A 22,638-nucleotide genomic window follows, 5' to 3' on the forward strand; every position below is an offset into this window, starting at 1 on the left:
GGGTTGCTTTCGGTTAACTATTCAAAAGCTTATTGAAGGCAGTATATGTGCCTTGAAGTGCCTCTATACTCTCATTCTCCTAATTTCTACCACTATCCTCCACGTATATAAGAAGCAACAAGTGAATATATTTTGGCTGATTGTTGTATAAGACAATTCCATGAAAATCTGACACTTATTTGTGGTGTGTACATGCGTGTGCTCACGTTTGTGTCTATGGTGGTGTATATTTTAGAAATGTCTTAGAGCAGAAGAGAATCAAATAAGACCAGAAGTTGTGCATTTTATAGAGCTCCATTGCCAAAAAATTTAATCCTTTAGAGTTGACCAAGCAGAGATTTCCTTCAGTCCTGATAGGGTTGTTGTGGATTGAGTTATATTTGGGGGATGTTCTGAAGTGGATCAAAATCCTTTTATTGCCTGCACAATGTCTTGAATTTTCTATTTCTTGAGTGAAAGTTGGGCATAAATCATAATTTGTATTTATAAAATATATGCTTATCTATATACCATTTATTGAATATTTACTATATGAAGCATAATCCTAGAAATGAAAGCCACATTTTCTGCTCTCATTCACAGTTTAGTATGGGAGACATGCAAGTAAACCAGTACTTAAAATCTAGCAGCGTAAGTGCTGTGGTAGAGTTTGTACAGACTACCTTGGGAATATCCAAGTCCCCCTCCCAGATAAGTGGAGACCTGCTATATTGCATTTCATTAAGGGTATTAGCTTGGGTGTGGGGAGCTTAATGCAGGTTCTCTCTTGTATGTGGGTTGTACCTAGGGGTACATTCTGACATGTAGACTTATTTAAAGCAACGCTAAGTAAAGGAATTTATTAGACTGTTCAATCCTTGGGGATTCATGGATGAGATTCAGCAGGACCATGCACACTGGAAAATGTGCAAAATTTTGTATGTATGTATATATGTCAATATTCTGAAGGGAGAGCTCATAGTTTTATCATATTCTTAAAAGGGTCTATGATTTCCATAAGGATTAGAACCGTTGCTCTAGTGTGTAAGCTGATGGAGGAGGAAGATGAATTGGTAAGGAAGTGATGCTATGGTTAGAGTTGCTACTGGGATTTCCCTAGGACTTTCCCCATAAATCCAGAAGTAATCTGTGGTAGATGATAAATTAAAAAGTATTTTAAAAGCAAGCCATGCTTTGTACATACTAGAGTATCTCAGGAAAGAAACTTGAATTGAATTATTTTGTAAAGTAAAGAATTGAAGAAAAACATCTTTCTGTATTCATAAGTTCTGCTTTTTGTATATAACACAAACTATTGAAATATCCATGGCGATACCACTACTGCCCCCATGACTACAGCTCCAATGAATTCTACTAGAAGTTATCATTTAATTTGTGCTTACTATGTACTAGAGGCTCTATGTATGTTTTTCTGATTTTCACAACAATTATACATGACAGTTATTATCTGCATTTATAGGTGAGGAGACCAAGGCTCAGAGAGGCTAGGAAACTTTCTCTAGACAAGACAGCTTATATTCAGTGGAGCCAAGATTTGAACCCAGCATTGGCATGTGCAAAAGTCTATGTTCTTTTCGTAGCATGATGCTGATTTACTTTATGGAAATGTGGGTTAATCAAAGTGTTTCTGATTTCAAATAACTGAAATAAATTTGAACTAGCTTTAACAAAAAAGGAAAATTTGTTATAAGGACAAGGCATGTCTTGAGGAACTCAAAGATAAAGTGCAGGTGGCTTCTGGAAGGAACTGGAGCTGAGAAGTGGAAAACCATCGTTCTCTTTCTCTGACTCTTATCTTACCTCCTTTCTTGCACATCTGCTTTATCGTTCTCTCTCTGGCTTTTTCTGCACCTCATATGGATGATGGAATATGGCTGCTGTACAGCTTCAACCAGGCACAGAGATTAGCTGTCCCTAAATCCAAATTCCAAATTCCTGGTAGAGAAAATCTGAGTGGCTCTGCTTCAGACAGACATCCATCAGCTTTAGCCAAGGAGGCAGAATTACATCATCCAAGCATGGCTGTCATGGGATTTGGAGGCACCATCCTTTACTGGTAGGAATGTCTGACTCTTGTCTGGTTTGACTACAGCCCATTCTAGGTGCTCTGGTTGTTACATGGAGAAGTCTAAGAGTTCCCTTATAGAACTCTCATAAACTGCTGGTGGGAGTGCAAACTGGTGCAGCCACTATGGAAAACAGTATGGTGATGCCTCAAAAAATTAAGAATAGAACTACCATATGATCCAGCTATTCCACTGCTGGGTATTTATCCAAAAAACATGAAAACATGAATTTGTAAAGATATATGCACCCCTATGTTCATTGAAGCATTATTCACAATAGCCAAGACTTGGAAGCAACCTAGGTGCCCGTCAAGGGATAAATGGATAAAGAAGATGTGGTATATATACACAATGGAATACTGCTTAGTCATAATAAAGGATGAAATATGGCCATTTGTGACAACATGGATGGATCTTGAGGGTATTATGCTAAGCGAAATAAATCAGAGGGAGAAAGTCAAATACTGTATGACCTTATTCATAAATAGAAGACAAAAACAACAACAAACAAATACACAGAGACAGAGATTGGTTTGGTGGTTACCAGAGGGGAAGTGGGGAGGGAGGAGGATGAAAGGGGTGATTAAGCACATGTGTATGGTGGTGGATTGTAATTAGTCTTTGGGTGGTGATGTAATCTACATGGAAATCGAAATATAATGATGTACACCCAGAATTTATATAATTTTATAAACCAATGTTACCACAATAAAAAAAAAAGAAAAAAAAAAAGTTCCCTTCCAGGTTTGAGCCATAATTATAGTTCTTTGAAGAGAAAACAAGACTAGGGCAGGCTTGGCGAATATGTTGTCGTGTCAATGATTTTCCCCTTTTGAAGTACATCATCATTGTCCCCCCAGTCTCATTTCTTGCAGCTCAGTTGTCTTTACACACACACACACACACACACACACACACACACACACATACACATGTATAGAAGTACACTTATAGTATCTGCTCAGAAGAAACCACCTGCCTCCTTGGAGTTCAACTTTTGCCTTGGGCTACAGCAGCAAAGTTCCACTGACTCTCTTTGCTGATATAAAGTGAATAAAACCCTCCCCCAACCTGTTGTCCTTACTATCTCTTTATGATAATGTTTAGAGTCCTTTCCCCAATAGTGACTAGTTATCCAGAAGTGGGTCCAGTTACTCTCATTGGGCGTAGTGGGAAGAATAAATTCACCTAGGACTCTTAGGAACAAATGGTGGTCACCAACTCCTTTCTCAATTGAAGCAGCTTCTAAGGAAGGAGGTCAAATCTCAGCACCCAGTTATATACATGTTGACTTTCTATTTTCTTCTATAGCTGTAAAGAGAAAGAAACTCAAGGGGACAAATTTATTGTTACATTTTTTTTTTGTAAGTGGCCCAAACTTATGAATATTTAGTGTTCCAAAGGTTTGTCTGCAGGTCAGTTGTTTAGAACTTGGAACTCATTTTACTGTGGAAACAATATTATGCTTGCTGTTTTAGGTTTCTAGCCAAACTATAAATGATCATGTGTTTTATAACATAGCTGAAATGGTAGTTATGATCTTGAAATTTTCCTTGCCCTTAAAATTGGAGTCTGGATTCTTCTGTGTCAAAAGCCCTGAATTCATTACCTTCTTGAATACTAACTCTCTGGAACTTCTCTCAAGTTCGATGCTCCCTGAACCTCCATTTTCTCTCACTCTGAAGGAGGTAGGGAGAAACCAAGGAAGTGTGCAGGTGGGTGATGGATGTGGGCTCCAGGTATTGAAAGATACAGGAGAAGTACTAGCTGGCACAAAAGGAAGGGTAGGGTAGAGTAGAGAGTAGTAAGCTTGATGTCCTTAGTGACTCCCATAGGAAAGATAGGGGAGTCTGGGGAGGAGGAGTAGGGGGTAAAGAATGACTGGCTGCAGCATTTGATAGATAGATATTGTCATTAGTTAGTCAATGCCAGTATGTAAACTATTTATTAACTATTTTTTCTTGTTTGTAGTTCTTTGAGTTGTTCTTTCCTCTCGATTAGCCGGCAGTAAATTAACAATGAATTTTACAGCATTCACCCATTTGTTTAGCTGAATCCCTAAACTTACCTCCCTGGGAGGAGGCATCATGACTGCACAGGTAACGGGAATGTGTGCACTGGCCTCTAATGGGACGGCTGTGCTATATCATCGCAGCGTGCCTTCACAGGGCTCCTGTGTACGTGGCTTTAGCAGATGACTTCATCCTCTTTCCTAACTTGGACCCAGACAACTTTACATTCTCAGCAAACACTTGGACAACAAGGTTGAAACAGGATCTTGTACTAAAATAGTCTTTGAGTCATACTCTTTGACTGTTCACTCTTCCAGGAAACTTGCCCCTTCCTGCTTGCAGAAGGCTAGTGCTGAGAATTAATGTACTCAGAGTTGTTGAACTCTCTTCCCAATGTATGTTTTATATTTTTCTTCTTGGTCGAGATTCGGCTTTTGCTAAGGTAGGAATATTGTCTATTTTGTTTTGGCACAACACCTGGCCTTTTGCCCTAAGTAGATATTTAAAAATAAAATTAAAAGTTTTACATCAACTTTCTATTTTTGTCCTCTTTCCGTAAAAGGTCCTGATATGAGAACAAGGGGAGCTTGGTTTCACCTATAACTTTATTTTGGGAAGCAAGGGTGCTCTAACACAAAGTCACTTGATTTGGTTATTAGGTTCTAATCCATGTAGTTCCGGTAACTGCCTCTTTGACCCCAGGAAAGGCAGTTCATTTTTCAGTGCTCAGTTTCCTCATCTGTACAAGGGGAATGATAAAAGTTCAACTGAAAGGTTGTTGTGAGTATTCAATGAGTTGATGTTTGTGAAAGCACTCAAATGAGGTTCCATTGCTGTAGTAACACAGGTTTTGATTAGTTTTCAGGGGTTAGAACTGTCCTTCCTCTATAACAAAATAGTTTATAAGGAGCAGGGAGTAATCCACTTAAAGATTTATTTATTCTAAACCCAGAGTATTGTGCTCAATGCCTTTATTCAATCCTTGCAGGAAATGGGTAATAGTGTTCACTGCTTTGTCATTTCATCCTCCATGTGACTTTTTGAGTGCAGCATAACATAAAGCATAGTGTAATTCAGGGCATGGTGTGGATCACAATGCCTCCATCCTGCTCGTTTGGGGTGTTTATTGTTATCATGCTTTCTGATAAGAGGCATAAGCTGATGTGATATCAAAGGAACATCTTGAACAATCTGAACTGTTAAACTGAAATGTTCAGAATGAACTGGGCAGGCAGTCACCCAAGTTTACAGTGTTCTTTTGAGGATGATGGTATCTGATTTCTGCTTCCTCGTCTCCAATTTTGGTAACCATAGGTAGGTACTGCAACATCTGTGTTGTCCAAGGTCCTGTGGGAGTGTGATTAAAAATTGCAGGTTGGAATTTTTTTTTTTTTCAGAATTTAAGTAACAATATGTCATAACATTGGTTACTCTGAAAAGTTTTGTCTCTGTTGGTCACAGAGGATATAATTTTGGGTTGGTGATTTTCCACATAACCACTGAGGAGAGTTTCAGCATGTATATGCACATTAGGTCATAGGAAAGGAAGACAGATGCTTGACAAGGACCCCCTAAACCCTGTAGAATGGTCTAGAAGCCTTGCACCAAAGTCTCTATCATTTGTCTTTATTTGTTCTCACCTTTACATGGGGAGGTGAATGGGTCCCTCCTCCTCACCCCTTTTCTCAGTTTGCTGTGTTAATGTCTGACATGACTGAACTATTTATCTTTATTCACTGATGCTTATTGGAGCAGTCATAAAATACCCTTTCTGTCTTTAGGTAAAATTTGAAAGTTTTAACATACCACTAATGAGCCTCATTGGTTTTAAGAAAGCACTGGATATTAATTACAATTAGGAATAAAGTTAGAGTGGACTTTCTATGATTATCTTTTGCTTTTATTATAGTTTGAAAATGTTTATAAATGAGTAGTTTTAAAGTTTTTTTTTTTTCGTTAAGTGGAATGCTTTGGTTGGAGAAATTTTGTTTTCTGCCATCAATAAGCTTGCTTGTTATTCAGCTCTCTACCTTTGCTTGTGAAATTCCTTTTGCCCAGCCTCCTCCCTGTTGGCTTCTCACACGACTACCCTTAAACTCTCCCGTCCTGCAGGGTGGGGCTCACAAGCTGTCTTCCTAGATCCGGGTGGCACAGCACTGTTCTGACTGGTTTACACACCTCTGTCTTTTGCTACACTGCTTGAAGTCTTATGTTTTATTTACCTTTGTATTCCCAGCACCTAATAAAGAACCTGGTGAATAATAGGAGCTTAATAAGTGTTTGCTGAATGAAGGAATGAGTGCTATGATAAGGTAAGAGCATTGAACTAAGGGAGGAAGACCAAAGGAGGCCATCTAACCATAGGGGAGAGGAAGAAAGGGAGGGGGGTCCCAGAAAAGACATAGCTTGAGTGACATTTTGGGGAACGAGAAGCTATTTTTCGGGTGGAAAAGGTGGGGAAGAATGGCCTGGGCGAATGGAGAACCAGAGGAATTTGTGAATGAGAAATTTGGGTGCCTGAGAATAGTTGAATATGGCTGGAATTTAGATGCAAAGTGTAAAGGGCGGAAGATGACTCTACAATCGTAGGCAGGTTATATGTTACTTGGAATTTTGTGCCAATTAAAAAAATTGTTTAGATTATTAGCCAGAATTACCTCTGTGATGCACTGATCAATTGTATAACACCACATAGGGTTAGATCTCATGAGGTCATTCATTAAATGAGTTATTTAATTGATTTTTATGTAACAATTACTTCAAAGTAAATGGATGGGTATATTGGTCTGCGTTTAAAACACAAGTTTGCTGAAATCACAAACTGAAATCTTAGATGTTTTAGGGGATTCTTCCTGACTTAGAAGTAAAAATATTGGAGTCTTAATTTAACCCTAAATGGTCTCTATTGTGAGACAACTTTATAGATGAATCTGTGCTTCAATGACCCTTTCCTGGTGTATCAATTACTAACCACTTAAAAAATATGATACTTACAAAGAGTTTGTATTAGATAAACTTAGGTTATTTTCTATAATGACTACTTTTGTGAAGATTAGTACCAAGTACTGTGCCTGGCACACAGTGGGTGCTCCAGAATATAATCTCAAACTCACCAGACCTGAGAAAGCTTCCACTTTACTTTATGAACCTTCAGAAGAAACTTTAAGAAAACAATGCCCTGCCTCCAAGTGTATCTTTGCTAATTCTTTTGTAAGACTTTGGAAGTTCCTTGGTGATTTTAAACAAGACTTCCTCTCTAAAGTGTGCTCATTGTCTGCGTCTTAGATCACAAGACTGATTTGATTTGAGTACAAAATCTTCAAAGCTTTGGTGGGACTAAATATTTTAGCAGTTACTTGCATTTAAAGTAGTTCTAGCCCCTTTCAACTCAAGGTTTCAGGGAATCATGCTGAGGCACTCTTGACATGCAAGACAAGTGCTTTTCTCTTGGATTTGTAGGCGGGCAGCAGCTTTGCCTGCTGCCTACTGATGCTTACTAATGCTGGGGAGGAATTGAGACACTGGGTTGGAAAACGAAAACTTAAACTGGGTGTTTGCTGGGCACCATTCAGAAGTATTGCATGGTTTGTTTGTTTTGGTTAAATTCTAAGGTGATATAATCATCTGGCTATTAAAAATAATTAATTGCCTTGTTTTCAACTCAGAGGTGTAATGGTTCCAGATTTGCCAGTTAGAAAGCATTTTGCAGTGGGAGACTGAAACATGAGCACTTGTTACTGTGAATTAGCCTTCAGCTGAGCAGGGCAGGTTCCCTGGTCACATCACCAAGACAGCTTTCAGGGAGCATTTCTTTGGAGATGTGCAATTTTTGAAACCTCAATTACTAGAAATAATAGAATTATTAACCTACTTGGCTAAAAACAAAGTAAAACTATAACAAATATAAAAAGTAAAGATTTTTTAGATCACACTCCCTAATCATAACCCAATTAATTTGGAAATCAATATTAAAAATATGACCAGGGGCTGGCCTGGTGGCATAGTGGTTAAGTTCGCATGCCCCACTTCAGCAGCCCAGGGTTTGCAGATTCGGATCCTGGGCACGGACCTATGCACCGCTCATCAAGCCATGCTGTGGCAGGCGTCCGACATATAAAGTAGAGGAAGATGAGCACAGATGTTAGCCCAGGGCCAGTCTTCCTCAGCAAAAAGAGGAGGATTGGCAGCAGATGTTAGCTCAGAGCTAATCTTCCTCACGCACAAAAAAATGACCAAAAAAACAAACGTGGAAATTAAGAAACACTCTCCCAAATAAACCTTTGATCAAAGAGCAAATCAAAGAGAAATGATAGGTTCATTAGAAAGCAAAAAAAAAAAGTATGCTTTATACCCAAATCTTTAGGGTATAGTATATATCCAAAACTTTATTTAGAAGAAAATTTAAAACAGTGAATATTTTTTTTAGTTATGAAGAAAAGACCAGCAAAACACCTGCTCCCTTCTGGAAAAAAAAAAAAAGAGCAACCAATAAAGTTAAAACTTGGAACTAATGGAATAAGAAAAACATAGAAAAGTTAAATAAGACAAAAAACTGGAAAAAGAGTAAAAATATACATGATTAGAAATGAGGAAACAGACACACCACAGAAGCAGGACAGCTGAAAAGAATTATAAGAATTATACATGGAGACTATGTGTAACACTCGATAAAAACAAATTTGGAAATACGGAAGAAATGGATAATTTTATAAGTAAAATATAAATGACCAATATTGACTCATGCAGAAAATTCAAACGGATCAATTACTATAGAAGTCCCAGTTTGTGCCTGTTGTCATGTCCCATTTGACATTGATTCTGGACTTTTATTGTTAAGGAAGTATTATGATTTTAAAATGCACTAAAGTAAGATGGGATAGTAGTCTTCCACCTTATGATGTCAGACCTTACTACGGACTCCTCTAATAGTGTGTGAGATGCATGTGTTGTGAAGAGCATTTTACTTTAACACGTGCTTAAGTGTGAAAGATGATAAGTATAATGCTGTGTTTTTTCCCACTTCTCCCCAAATGCAAGTTCACTTACACCGTTCTTTACAGAGCAGCATGCAAAGCACTTGTTGATAAAATGAAACATGTTCCTACCTTGGTGGCTAGGGATAACTAACTCATTCCAGCCTGGATGGTGGTGGGAGAGGTCCTTGGTGCTGCTACTCCTGTCAGCTGCTTGGTATACCGGTTGGTTGTGCCGTGGCCCCCGCTGTGGCCCGCCAAAAGCATGAAGCTGCCAGGCTGCCTGTTGGCGAGGTCACTTGGAAGTGTGGGAAGTCTGAATGTGCTGGGTACAGTGGTTTTTCACTTTTGTATGGTGTAAAGATTTATGCCATTTAATTTAGCTATTATTTTATTGTTTCATAACTTTAAAGTTTATTTTGGAATAATCTCCTTTGGCAGAAAAGGAGTAGTTGAAAGTACAAGTTCAATGAAAATTAAGTACTGAATTTCTGTTTCTCAAGAAAGAAGGTGATGAATGTATAATTCACACATCTACCGAAGTGGCATCAATTATCTACTTCAAAAGTTTGTCATTACTTTGAGAATACTTTGCCCAAAGACCATGGTTAACACAGGCAGCCACAGAAGGTGTCGTTACATTTATGCTGTGAAGCATGACCTTTCATTTAGATCAAATGGCTCTTCTAAATCTATTTCACCCATTTTCAGTTTTAGGTTTTCTTCTGCATATGTGAAAAGTGAGGTAGTAGCCGTTAATCTGTTGGCTCTATTAGCAGAAGAGGAATTTGCATACAGTTAGATTATGCTAACTTTATATAAATATTACCAGAATCTTCAAATAGAAATTCAGTGAAATTTTTTACCTGAATATTTTAATCATTTTCATATAATTCATGGACTCAAAGTCAAGCTTTTAGAACAATCATTCTACTGAAATTTAAATACTTAATATTATTGTGAATTCTGCTGTAAATTTGTTTAAAAAATATATCATCAAAAATTAAATTATTATTTATTTATTTTTTGGTGAGGAAGATTGGCTCTGAGCTAACATCTGTTGCCAATCTTCCTCTTTTTGCTTGAGGAGGATTGTCCCTGAGCTAACATCTCTGCCAGTCTTCCTCTGTTTTGTATGTGGGATGCTGCCACCAAAGCGAAGCATGCAAACTTAACCACTCTGCTGCTGGGCTGGCCCAAAATTATTTATTTTTTTTAACAGCTTTATTGAGGTAAAATTTATATACCAGAAATTTCACCCATTTTAAGTGTGCTATTGGAAGACTTTTTTTTTTTTTTTTTTTTGCTGAGGAAGATTCTCCCTGAGCTAACATCTGCTGCCAATCTTCATTTTTTTTTTGTTTGTTTGAGGAAGATTAACTCTGAGCTAACATCTGTACCAATCTTCCTCCACTTTGTATGGAAGACTTTTAGTAAATGTATAAAGTTGTACAACCGTCACTACCATCCAGTTTTAGAACACTTCTGTTACCCTCAAAAGTTATCTAGCACCCTTTGCAGTCAATCCCACTTTCACATGCCGCCCCAGGCAACCACTGAAAATGATTTCTTTCTTTCAAACAAACTGCAGTAGAAATAGAAATAATTACCCAATTTTACAAATATGTTTCTACATATATTAAGTAGTTGAACTACAGTGTTTTTTGTGATGAAGCTGATGGTGAATATAAAAAATCCCTCAGCATGCAGTTATGTGTTTTCTCTCTTTGCAGTCCATTATCAATCAGATTTTAGAAATGTTTTGAGTCCTTGAAGAACTGCTTTGTAAATCAGTGCCTATCAATAGTATTGACTATTTTTTTTGCAAAGGAGTCCTGTAAATTTGGGTTATATTTTGTTTGAAATCAGTTGGAAATTTTTAAGCAAAATATTCAGTTAATGGAGCAAGCAAAATATTCAGCTTTTGAAGTTTTACAAATTGCAGTTATGGAAAACAAAGCTTGCAAACAGAAAGGCACTAGAATTTAATCTTACATATACAAAGTAGGAACTGAGCAAATTAAGTGATAACTAACACAGGATACAGGATTTAATTTTGAACTTTTATAGTTGTACTGGGAATATCTGGACTTATGGGAAGGATCTTTTGATGAAAATACTATTTTTAATAGGATAAATTTGTATTTTTTACCAAAATTCAAAATAGATTGAATTTTAGAAGGTCTGTGATTTCAAAGTATCTAACTTTGGTGAAACAGTAAAAAGAAGCATAAGTAGATACAATTTATTTGATAAGTTTTTTGCATAAATATTTCTCAAAGGTATTAAAAGCAAACATTGTCTTTTAAAATACTTTGGCTTAAATATTTATATATTTCAATATAAAAATAGGAGAATTAAGAATATACTTCATTTAATAGAATTTTCTGAGCTTACTAGGTATTTGAGCACTGAAGAGAATGTATCTTCTCAATTAAAAATATTGTGATCTGCAGAAAAGAGTCAATTGAAGGGGTCAAAAATTTCAAATTTATTAACTATGAAATGTACCTTTAAAGAAGATTGCAGGAACTTTTATAAAAAAATAAAAGAAATCGTATTGAAAATATAACATCCTTCTTAAAAATAGCAGTGCCTTGGTATCAGTGGCAAACTGATTAAAGTACCTGGATACGTGCCAAGAATAATTTTCCTTGTCATATATATACATATATATATAAGATCTATTTTTTTTTTTTGGTGAGGAAGATTAGCCCCGACCTAGCATCTGTTGCCAATCCTCCTCATTTTGCTGAGAAGATTTGCCCTGGGCTAACCTCCATGCCCATCTTCCCCTATTTTATGTGTGGGATGCCTACCACAGCATGGCTTGATAAGCGGTGCATAGGTTCACACCTGGGATCCGAGCCTGCGAACCTGGGGCTGTTGAAGCAGAGCTCCTGAATTTAACCACTATGCCACCAGGCTGGCTGTTCTTTGTCATACTTTTAATACTAAGATAAATCATTATAAAGAAGTTTTAAAAAATTGCTTTAATGAATACAAACATGTTGTTTTATTTTTTAAAACAGTTTTTGAATTGAACTATTTTCTCAATCTACCAATATAATAAAACCGATTATTTAGTCAATTAATGTCTATTTTAAAAATTGTATAATTTTAATTGTTTATTAGCGTGTTTTTTTCATTCTCAAAGTGTCCTGGTTTAAATGAGAAATTTTATGGTCATTCTGTCTTTGAAAGTCAGATAATTGCAATGTTATTTAAACTTTTCCAGATCATAGAAAAAGATACGTACCTCCCCAAGTCACTTTATGAAGCCAGCATACCTTTGATACCAATATAATACAATACAATATGAAATTATTCCAGGAATGTAAATTTAGTTCAATATTAGAAAGTCCAGCCACCTAATCCATTATATTAAAATTTTAAAAGATAAGTAACATATGATCATATCAGTAGTTGCTGAGAAGCCATTTGGTAAAGTTGAGTACTATTCCTAATAAAACTCTTAAGGAGGGATAGAAGGAAGCTACTTAAACGTAATAAAGACTATTTGTGAAAAACTAACAACAAATTTCATTATAAATGGTAAAATACTAAACCAATTAAATAAGGATCTAGATTAGAATGCCTATGACCAGCATTTTTATTTATCATTATCTTTTTTAATTTTTATTTATTATTTTTATTTTGGTAAGGAAGATCAGCCCTGAGCTAACATCCATGCCAATCCTCCTCTTTTTGCTGAGGAAGACTGGCCCTGGGCTAACATCCATGCCTATCTTCCTCCACTTTATATGGGACGCTGACACAGCATGGCTTGACAAGTCCTGCATCAGTGCGTGCCGGGGATCCGAACCCGGGCCGCCAGCAGCGGAGTGCGCGCACTTAACCACTACGCCACGAGGCTGGCCCCTATCATTATCTTTAATGTTCTAGAAAATGCAGTATGACAACAAATTATTTTGCTGATATGTTTGCTGGAATAGAAGAGATAAAAAAATCCTTTTTTTTTTGCAGGTATGGCTGTGTATACATCCCCAAATATGAGACTAAATTAAAAAACAAGAAAACAAAACAGCCACTCTAGTAGAACTAATAAAATATTTGGGGACATGGCTGGATGCAAGATAAGTGTATAAATTGAAAACTTTTCTCTATTTAAGCAATGAATATTAAGAATGAAGGAATTATTCCCTTAAATAATAAAATCATACAAACATACATAAATTTCCTGCAGTTCAAAAATAGAATAGCAACACAAGTTTTTAAAAATTGCATAAAATGATCATAAAGTTTTATAGTGATAAAGAGATACCGTATTATAGCTAAGAAAAGTATGAAAAATAAGAATACTGTAAAGTCACTATAATCAAGATAGTGTTGGCCTAGCAATCAACAAATAGATCATTGGAACAGAGTAGATTCAGAAATAGATCATTAAGAACAGATAATTCAAAATACAGAAAACTTAATATTTAATACATGTCGCATCCAATTCAGTGGAAAAATCTTGGATTACTTAATAAATTCTTCTGGTATAGGTAGTTCTGTATCTGGTTAAAATATAACAGCACCCATCATATATCAAGATAATTTCTTGATGGATTAAAGACAAAATAAAAAAATAAAACAATAAACATCTCACAAGTATATCTAGGAAAGCACACATGTACAATCTGAAGCTTGGGAAACTTTCTTAATCAAGACTGGAAACCACAGAAGCTATATAAGAGAAGGAAGGCATATCAGAATATGTACAATCAAAAACCATTTTATGGCAATAGTGACATAAATAAATCAATAGACATCAGCTATGTCTGGAAATAGTATTTGTAAAATATATTGCAGGCAAAGTGTTAATGTCTGTAATTTACAAAGAGCTCTTATAAACAGACAGGAAAAATATAAACTATTTTAAAGCAAAATGGACAAAGAATATGAATAGATAAGTTACAGAGCTAAAATAAATGATGTGTGTGTGTGTTAGCGTACATCAGTATGATTAAATGAGCACAGAGAAAAATGCTTAGAAGACACCATAGGCTGTTAACTTTGGTACCTGGGTGAGTGAGGGGCTGATGTGAGTAGAAGTGAAAACAAAATATTATGACACTCTTCTCAAAGACTACTAAGGGAAATAGATGTATAAATAGAGTGCTCTGTAGGCGCCGTAGTGAAGAATAAAAAGAACTGAATTAGAGGAGGACGGAAAGGCCTATGTATCTGAATAGAGAGGACTCTGGGCAGTAAATTATTGTCTTTATTACTGGCCTTACAAGATCATTAGTTACTTGCAACTAGTGACACAGTGACTTCCATGAGATAAGTATAGTTATGTGGGCCAGGCATCATATGAGTTTGAAGATTATTATGAGGCCCTTGGACAAAGGTACTCTGCAAAGACATGTCACATGACTGCAATTACTGCTTATTTAAACTGATCTTCATATGTTTAATCTGAATATAATTCTTCTCCAGAGCCAAGGGGAATGAGAAGGATCCACTTAAGGAACACTGATTTATAAGATGGATCTCTGAGATTTCATTTTGTTGGCCATGCAAGCATGTTGCACAGTCTATGGTTTTTGCTACAACTGTTAGTACCTAGCAAAGTCCCTGACGTGCTCCTCGTGAGGGCCATACTGTGGCATGTGCTGTGGGGGGTTATATTGAAAGAATAGCCACCCTTCGTAAGACCTGAGGAGAAGGATTTAGAGGACTTTAGGTGAAAAGTGGTAGATATGGAAGGGCAATAGATTTTCTCAGTATAGGGGATTTTTTTCTTTTGTAGGATATGGAATAGGATCCCTCCCTCCTAAGATACTTGCATTTCTCCAGCATTCATCTAGCCCTGGGTTCCATGCCCTTAATTTTGGTTTCTTTGATCTATTGCAGATGACAGTATTTGTTGGGTCTGTCTGGCTTCTGGTTTTACTGGGGACTTTATGATTCACTATTTTGCAGGAAGAGGGAGAAGGTGGGAAAAAGACAGGAATCAGCCATCTGTGTTATAGAGAAAACTTAGGTTTTGAAGTTGCCTTTCAAAATAAAATCCCACTGGAAAATTAACATCTATAATATTCCCATCTATAAGCAATTTGGCCCCTGTAGAGTGGAATCTTAATTCCAAGAATCTTAATTCCTAATGATTTAAGCCAAGAAATAGTTTGACTTACATTTCAGCTGAGTCCTTTGTATCTATGTGGGATATGGATGCACAGTACTGAGTCTTTCATTTCCTGTAAACCTATTAGAACGTTGGCTGGGATGACAACTTAGAGAACAGTATTTGGGGATTTTTTTTTTATTGATTGTCTGATATGCAGGAAATTTGGAGGAGATGATAATATTAGCAGAAGGATTAATGCAAAATTTGCAAACATAAGGATTCTCAAGACTATTTCATCTGACTTTCTAGTGGAGAACCCTGATTCAAGGCTAATGTAGTCATTTTTTCTAGAGTTAAGTGACGAACAAGAGTTGCTGAATTCCATTTTCTCATTGGCCCATAACCCTAGCTTGCTAGTGGTGTTATGTGTGGGATGTTAAGAGTGAACAACTGAATCCTTTGGAGTCTTGCTCTCTCATTCAGCTCTCCACCTCGGGTCACGATGGGCCCTCAAGTGGCATAATGGCAATGGCAGTTTGCGATTATTCTTGTCAGGTTTTTCTTGTTAGGGCCCAGCTCTGTGAGATGCTCTTATATGTATGAAATAGAACCAAATGACATTTCTCCAGCTTTTTGAAAACTTTTGTTATCAAGTCTGAGGTAACCGGATGATCATTTCTGGGTCATATATATTTTAATTGAGGTAACATTGGTTTATAACATTGTGTAGGTTTCGGGTATATAACATTATATTTTGACATGTGCATATACTACAGTGTGCTCACCACCAAAAGTATAGTTACCATCCGTCACCATATAATTGACCCCCTTTACCTATTTCGCCCTCCCCTCACCCCCTTTCCCCTATAGTAACCACCAATCTGTTGTCTGCTTCTATGAGTTTGTTTTTGTTTTGTTTTGTTCAATTGTTTTGTTTTTTATATTCCACATATGAGTGAAATCATATGGCATTTGTCTTTCTCTGTCTGACTTATTTCACTTAGCATAATACCCTCAATTTCTGTCCATGTTGTCACAAATGGCAAGATTTCATCTTTTTTATGGCTGAGTAGTATTCTATTGTATAGTATTCTATACAATAGAATACTACTCTATTCTACTACTCTATATATACATCTTCTCTATTCAATCATTCATTGATGAGTACTTAGGTTGTTTCCATATCTTGGCTATTGTAAATAAGGCTGCAACGAACATAGGGGTGCATATATCTTTTTGAATTAGTGTTTTTGTATTCTTTGAATAAATATCCAGAAGTGGAATAGCTGGATTACATGGTAGTTCTATTCTTAATTTTTTGAGGCGTCTCCATACTGTTTTCCAAAATGGCTGCATGAATTTACATTCCGACCAACAGTGTATGAGCATTCCCTTTTCTCCACATCCTCGCCAACACTTATTTCTTGTTTTTTTTAATATAATAGCCATTCTCACGGGTGTGAGGTGGTATCTCATTTTGGTTTTGATTTACACTTCTCTGGGTCATATTTTGCCTTTCCACATAGTTTGACTGCCATGCCACCCAAAGTGTATCTCTGGCATAGTTTTATCACATTATTTTGTAATGTTCTTAGTCTTATTTTGTATTGTCTTACTCTTAGTTCTATACTCGTTACCCTGAACATATGTTGCATTGAATGTATAAGATAAGCAGCATTAGATGCAACGGAAAAATGCAAATGAAATTGTAGCTGTTTGGAAATGAGAAATGACCAAATTGTCAGTGGCAGAACACTATGACCTTTGCCTTAAATGTTTTCTTGTGGAGAGAGAATTGCACCTATTGCAGAAGCTGGTTTCCCAATACTTGTTTTCTTTCATCTGATTTCTTGAAACTGAACAAATCATTAAAAAAATTTTATGTTTTAACACAGGATGTAATTAAGATGTCAAGTCTAGGGTATGTGTTACTAACTTACATACTAAGGTAGATTAGAAGAGTAATTTCAATAGCACAAAAACGAATCTTGGTTTTTCTGTGTATTAATTAAAGAGAATAATTTTTCCAAAGAAGAAATTCTACTTGTTGATTCTCTTCTTATGTAGGACTACAATGCATTTTATAGTACATATCTATGATTTATTACATATTATATACTATGGTATATATTATTATATAATTATCTTACACATAAGTATATAGTAATCTAGTAATTATATTTCTATATTTATTTTTTGGCCTCATATGCAGGGAAAACTTTGTGTGCTTTGGATTTATTTTGGTTTTTCTTTTATATAACTTTAGGTATGTTACAAGTTAATACAATTCCTACAGTTTGGATTATTTACCAGTAATGTCAAGATTTTGTGTGGCTTTTCTTGAGGAAGGGCTGTAATTTAGATTAGGAAATGATTCTCCTCTGTGATGAAAGTCAACATGACTGCAATCTCCAGTGAACAATTTGTAATAGTAAGTCTATTATTTCTTAGAAAGATAAAAAATATTTTTGTAGATTGTGGTGGCTGGACTTTACTTCTCAGTCTGAGATGTCAAATATTACATGTATTTTTGCAGTCTAAAAGAAGCAATTCCTTCTTAGGCTTATTGAGGGCTCCTCTTTTACCAACCCTTTAAATACTGGTGTTCCTTCGGGTTCTCTTTTCTGATCCCTTTCTTTTCACTTCCCTTTTCCTTTCCTTCTTAGATAGATAACACTGACTGAGTTCCTACTGTGCACCAGGACAGGGCCATGCTGTACAGCTGACTGTACACAACCCCGGTTGTGACTGCACAATTCCAGGGGTGACATTTACTGCCCCACCCCCAAGGCTTATATAGTGCCAGCAGACACTGTGCTAGCTAATTTACAAACCTCTTATTGACTCTCGCAACAACCTATGAGATAAATATCATCATTCCTATTTTATAGATGAGAAAACTGAATTTTGGGTATGTTAAAACTTGTTTAAGGTTACATAATAATGAGTGGGTGATAGAGTTTGTGTGGGTCCAAAACCTCTTCTTCCCTCTACAGCATGCTACCTTCTGTGGGTGATCTCAGCTCTTGGTACTCTCATCCATGGCCATCATCAAAATGATGGTAATTCCTAAAAGACTCTCCACCCCAGATCTCGCTCTGTTGATGGCCTACTGGACAAGTCTTCCAGCACATCCCGGAGACACTTCAGATTCTGCAGGATTTAAGGGTGATCATTAGCATTTTCCTTAAGACTGCTCCTCCTTTATTCCTACTCTCAGTTGATGGCATCAGCAGCCTGGGTTCTTCTCTCTCCTCATCCCTCACATCCAATCAGATATCAAGTCCTATCAGTTTTGTTTATGAAATTTCTATCCATTGTTCCCTTCTTTTCATGCCAGTTGTCACTGCTGCTAGTTCAGGCCCTTATTCTTTTGTTCTGAATGCATCCACTCTGTCTGAATTATGAAAAGCATCACCTCAAGTCTCATGTCTCTAGGCCTTTGCACTGGCTGTTGCTCTGACTGGTTCACCTTTCTTCACCTTCCCCAGTAGACTACTTGAAGACTCAGCTTTAAGTCACTTTCTCAGGGAAGTCTTCCTTGCTTCTTTTCATCAACCCCTTTCCTTTAGTTAAATTATTTTTCTCTGTGCTCCCATAGCACATCATGTTTAAGTCTATCATATCACTCATCAGAGTACCCTGATAATTGATTTCCTTGCCTGACTCCCTCCCTGGACTGAGAGCTCTTTAAGGACAGGGCCTGCAGCCAACTTATCTCTGTCTTCCTAGCATGTAGCAGCTTTTCTGGGAGAAGATCAATAAATGCTCGAGAGAATGAATGAATGCGCCCTGTGGACTCGTTAGGCGGATCTCAGAGAGTTTTGATTATGATAGTTTTGTAACATAGTTTGAAATCAAGAAGTGTGATGCCTCCAGCTTTGTTCTTTCTCAAGATTGCTTTGGTTATTTGGGATCTTTTGTGGTTCCGTACTAATTTTAGGATTATTTGTTCTATTTCTGTGAATAATGCCATTGGGATTTTGATAGGGATTGCAATGAACCTGTAGATAGCATTGGGTAATATGGACATTTTAGCAATATTAATTCTTCCAATCCATGAGCATAGAATATCTCTCCATTTATTTATGTTTTCTTCAGTTTCTTTCATCAGTGTCTTATAGTTTCAGCGTACAGATCTTTCACTGCCTTGGTTAAATTTATGCCTATGTATCTTATTCCAGATATGAAAGAGTTGTTCATATAATACTATAGTGTTCTACATGTTTATTCAGTCCTACTAAAATTTGAATGCAATTTTTATAAACTTGCATGGTTGAAAATAATCAATGCCGATGTTATGTAATTATACAATATATTTTTTCTTGCCCCCTGCCGTTTGCAACAACAGGCAGCATGATTATTGCTTAATCCATGTTTTCATTCATGTTGGCAGCAGCTTCTTCCCTTATCCTGTTGACAGCAGATTATAACTTAATTGCATGGTAATTTAAAAAGTAGATTCTTTGTTGAACTTTGGCTTAAAGTGCCCAAGTTTTGCATCAGCACTAATGAATAAACTAAACTCTTGGAAGGTGCTTTGTTTATCTTTCCTGATTCTTGTCCATCAACAATGGTCACTACACCAAGAAAATACCTTGAGGTTGATTATCTCAGAACCTAAGCTATTGATAAATTTGAAATTAGACATCCATGGGGTGGTTTTCATTAACATGTACCTTTTTCATCTAACAGATTTAGGTCTCATGCCAGCTCTGCTCCTATCTGTTTCAAGCCAACCACTTAAATCTCCCTGGACATCAATTTCCTTATCTTTAAAATCAGGCATTTGGACTTTTTAAGCTCAAATATCCTCTGATTCTATTACTTGAGGTCCCCACTGTATGTTCTCTTACTGTCTCATCTCCCTTGTCCACCTTCCTTCCCTTCCTCTCCCACTAGTGGACCGATCATCCTGCTTGTCTTACCATCACACACATAGATACACTGTGTTCTTCAGCACTTGGCTTTGACCTAAAGCTTTTCTTCAACATGGAGAGCTGAGAAGCAGTTTGCTTGTGTCATCTGGAACGGTGCCTACTGCTGCTACTTCACTGGCACGCTCCGATCCCTTCCACAAAGGGCTTGTGAGTCCCTTCCTTTTAGGAAGCACATTCCTGACTGCAGTGGCAAAAGTAGAGTGAGGTTGCCGAGTGATCACAGCAAGATCCCTGTATCAGAGTAGCCACATTTCTAAATTGCAATGTTCAACAGATTTGGGACTGTGATTGTGACCTGTGGGGTGTGTGGAGAGTGTGAGTAGGTATATAAACTGTTATAAACATCACACAAATGAAGTGTCCAGGGTTTTGGAGTGAGGAAGGCTTACATCACAGTACCCCACAGCTTTTGAATTACTGTGTTAGATTTTCTTTAACTGAGTACAACCTGTTAGGTTACTAAGCTTTTCCCCACATAATTTGTTGACAAAGCACTTCAAGGAAAATCATTATTTCATAAAGGTGTGCCTATGTTATATGGGGTAAATTAAGACTGTCCTGCTCTGATTTGCTTGTGTTCTAATTTGTTAGATGCAAAAGGATAAATCAGTTACGAGGGGTTTTTGATGAGAGGTGCATGGGGAGTGTTTCTATAAAAACAGCTTTCTGGCAAAGTGGGAAGGCAGGTCTGAGCTGTTAGAAGTGGAAGAAAGAGATTTAAAGAGCTGGGAAGGAGGGAGAGGAAAGGTGCCCGGGGAGGACACGTGCAAAGAAGCAGCAAACTCTGAAAGCCGGGAGGCGAAATGTCCACGTCTGGGCAGCATGGAGGACACTAGAGGCTGCTGCCGGACACCTTGCTCGGGATTTCTGCTGCAGCTGTCTCAGAAGGACACGAGAGAGGTCCTGACAAGTGGAGCGAGGGCAGGAGGGCTGGCGGCCGGGTCCGGACAGGGTTAAGACCATCACCTGCAGTTGAAGCGCGACCCAGATGGGAAGTAGGAAGTGCCGCGCCTGAGCTTCCTGTATAAATAAACGCGCGGCTCGCAGCACTGCTGCTGGCGAGCTGCGCTCCACGCTCTGCAGGGTTCCCGGGCATCGCAGCTGTTCCCAAGGCAAGGAGGCGGTTATAGGTACTCCTCCTCCTCCGACCCACTAGGTCTGGGAGCCCAAGTCCTGTGGTAGTCCTGCAGAGTGGAAAGCTGTCAGCCGCGGAGCACGGAGGAAGAGGCAGAGAATGAAGCAGCTCCTCCTCCCCGGCGTGCGAGCAGCCCCGGCTGGCGGTGCGCGCGAGGGAGGCTGCTGAGAAGCCTGGCGGCGGCGGGAGGAACGTAGCTCTCCTGCCAGGTAGGTTTAGCGAGCTTTTTAAACGCTGCAGGCACTGGAAGACAGCAATGATGTCGGACTAAGAAAAGAAAAAAGGTCAGAAGACTATGATACCATGGTTTTTAGCTTTATTTTCTGCCTTCAATGCTTAAACTATACAGAACTGAATCTATTTTGAATGCCTTAAACACCTGTTAACTTGTAAAAATAGGTATCTTTGTAAAGGTAAAAAGAAACTAGCTTAATTTCTGATAAAACGGTCTCTACGGAATGTATTGTAAAATTCAAGATTAGATTAAACCTCGGTGTGTCTTAAGGGGAGACCAAAAGTTGGCATAATCTCAGATGTTGACCTTCTGTTATTTGGAAATGCACTGCAATAAGTTGACATAGATAGATATAAATAAGATGTTATATTATCCATGGGATCTTGGCCATACATTATACTGATTATTTTGTCAGGTTATTGCTGATAAAATAGAGTAAAACTTTCATCCTATACTGGTATTCTCACGTTTAAGTTAAAATGAAACTGATTCCTGTCTCAGCAGAGGGAAAGTATCTTGGGCTTACCCCTTCCAGGATACCGTTTGCTTGTCTTATTAGTTTCAGGGATTCTGCTGTATGTCTACTCCTGATGCATATGTGTCTCACATTCAGATTTCTCAGAAATGAGTTCCCCTTTCTGGGAAAATGTTCTCTGCCCTCATGCTTCCGCTACAGCCTGTCACTTTCTTCTTTCTTTCTGCCCCTGGTACCTTATCAAAACATTAGCTAGTGCTCCTAATAGGACTATCGTTGTTCTTCTAATTTGACATTTCTGGATATTTATTTGAACAGTGTGAGGTTTGAATTTAAGAACAATGTATCTAACATTTCTGAAGCAGCAGATTGGGGGAGTCCAGGCCCAGAAGCAAAATAAATGAACTTTGAGATGACTCAGTTTTTAGGGTGTGGGTAAGAAGCAAAAGGAACCCAGCCAGTCTTCCCTGAGTTGCTGGCTAATTCAAGTATCTGCCTGCTGCAGCTTTCACTGAGATGAACCTCTTGGTCCCCAGTCCCTTTCACCTCTCTTTACTCTGCTGGTCCCTTCTTCCCCTTACTCTGTCCTCCCTTCCCAGCCCTGGTCCTTTTCATGGGTTGCAGACTCTTAAGTATTTCCAAAACTATCTTGAGGAGGAGAGGGGCGAGAAAAAGAAAGATATCTATAGCAAATCCACAAAGCCACATGGGGAGAATTGTATT

The 22,638-nt window shown here is 37.7% G+C and overlaps 1 protein-coding gene across 2 annotated transcripts in view; it reads left to right on the top strand.

The window, feature by feature from the left end:
- RNF144B (ring finger protein 144B) overlaps positions 1 to 22,638 on the top strand; it is a 158,559-nt gene that overhangs the window by 61,433 nt on the left and 74,488 nt on the right. The window contains exon 1 of one of the 2 annotated variants that reach the window (XM_004432087.3): positions 21,139 to 21,414. The exons of the other annotated variant lie outside the window; for it this stretch is intronic. The gene's annotated coding sequence lies outside the window, so the exon portion shown is untranslated. Of the gene's footprint in view, positions 1 to 21,138; positions 21,415 to 22,638 lie in introns of those variants that run through there. 2 annotated transcript variants of the gene reach the window in all.

Source organism: Ceratotherium simum, chromosome 13 (genome assembly GCF_057802395.1).
Source record: "Ceratotherium simum simum isolate JZ-2026a chromosome 13, ASM5780239v1, whole genome shotgun sequence".
Classification (NCBI taxonomy): domain Eukaryota; kingdom Metazoa; phylum Chordata; class Mammalia; order Perissodactyla; family Rhinocerotidae; genus Ceratotherium; species Ceratotherium simum.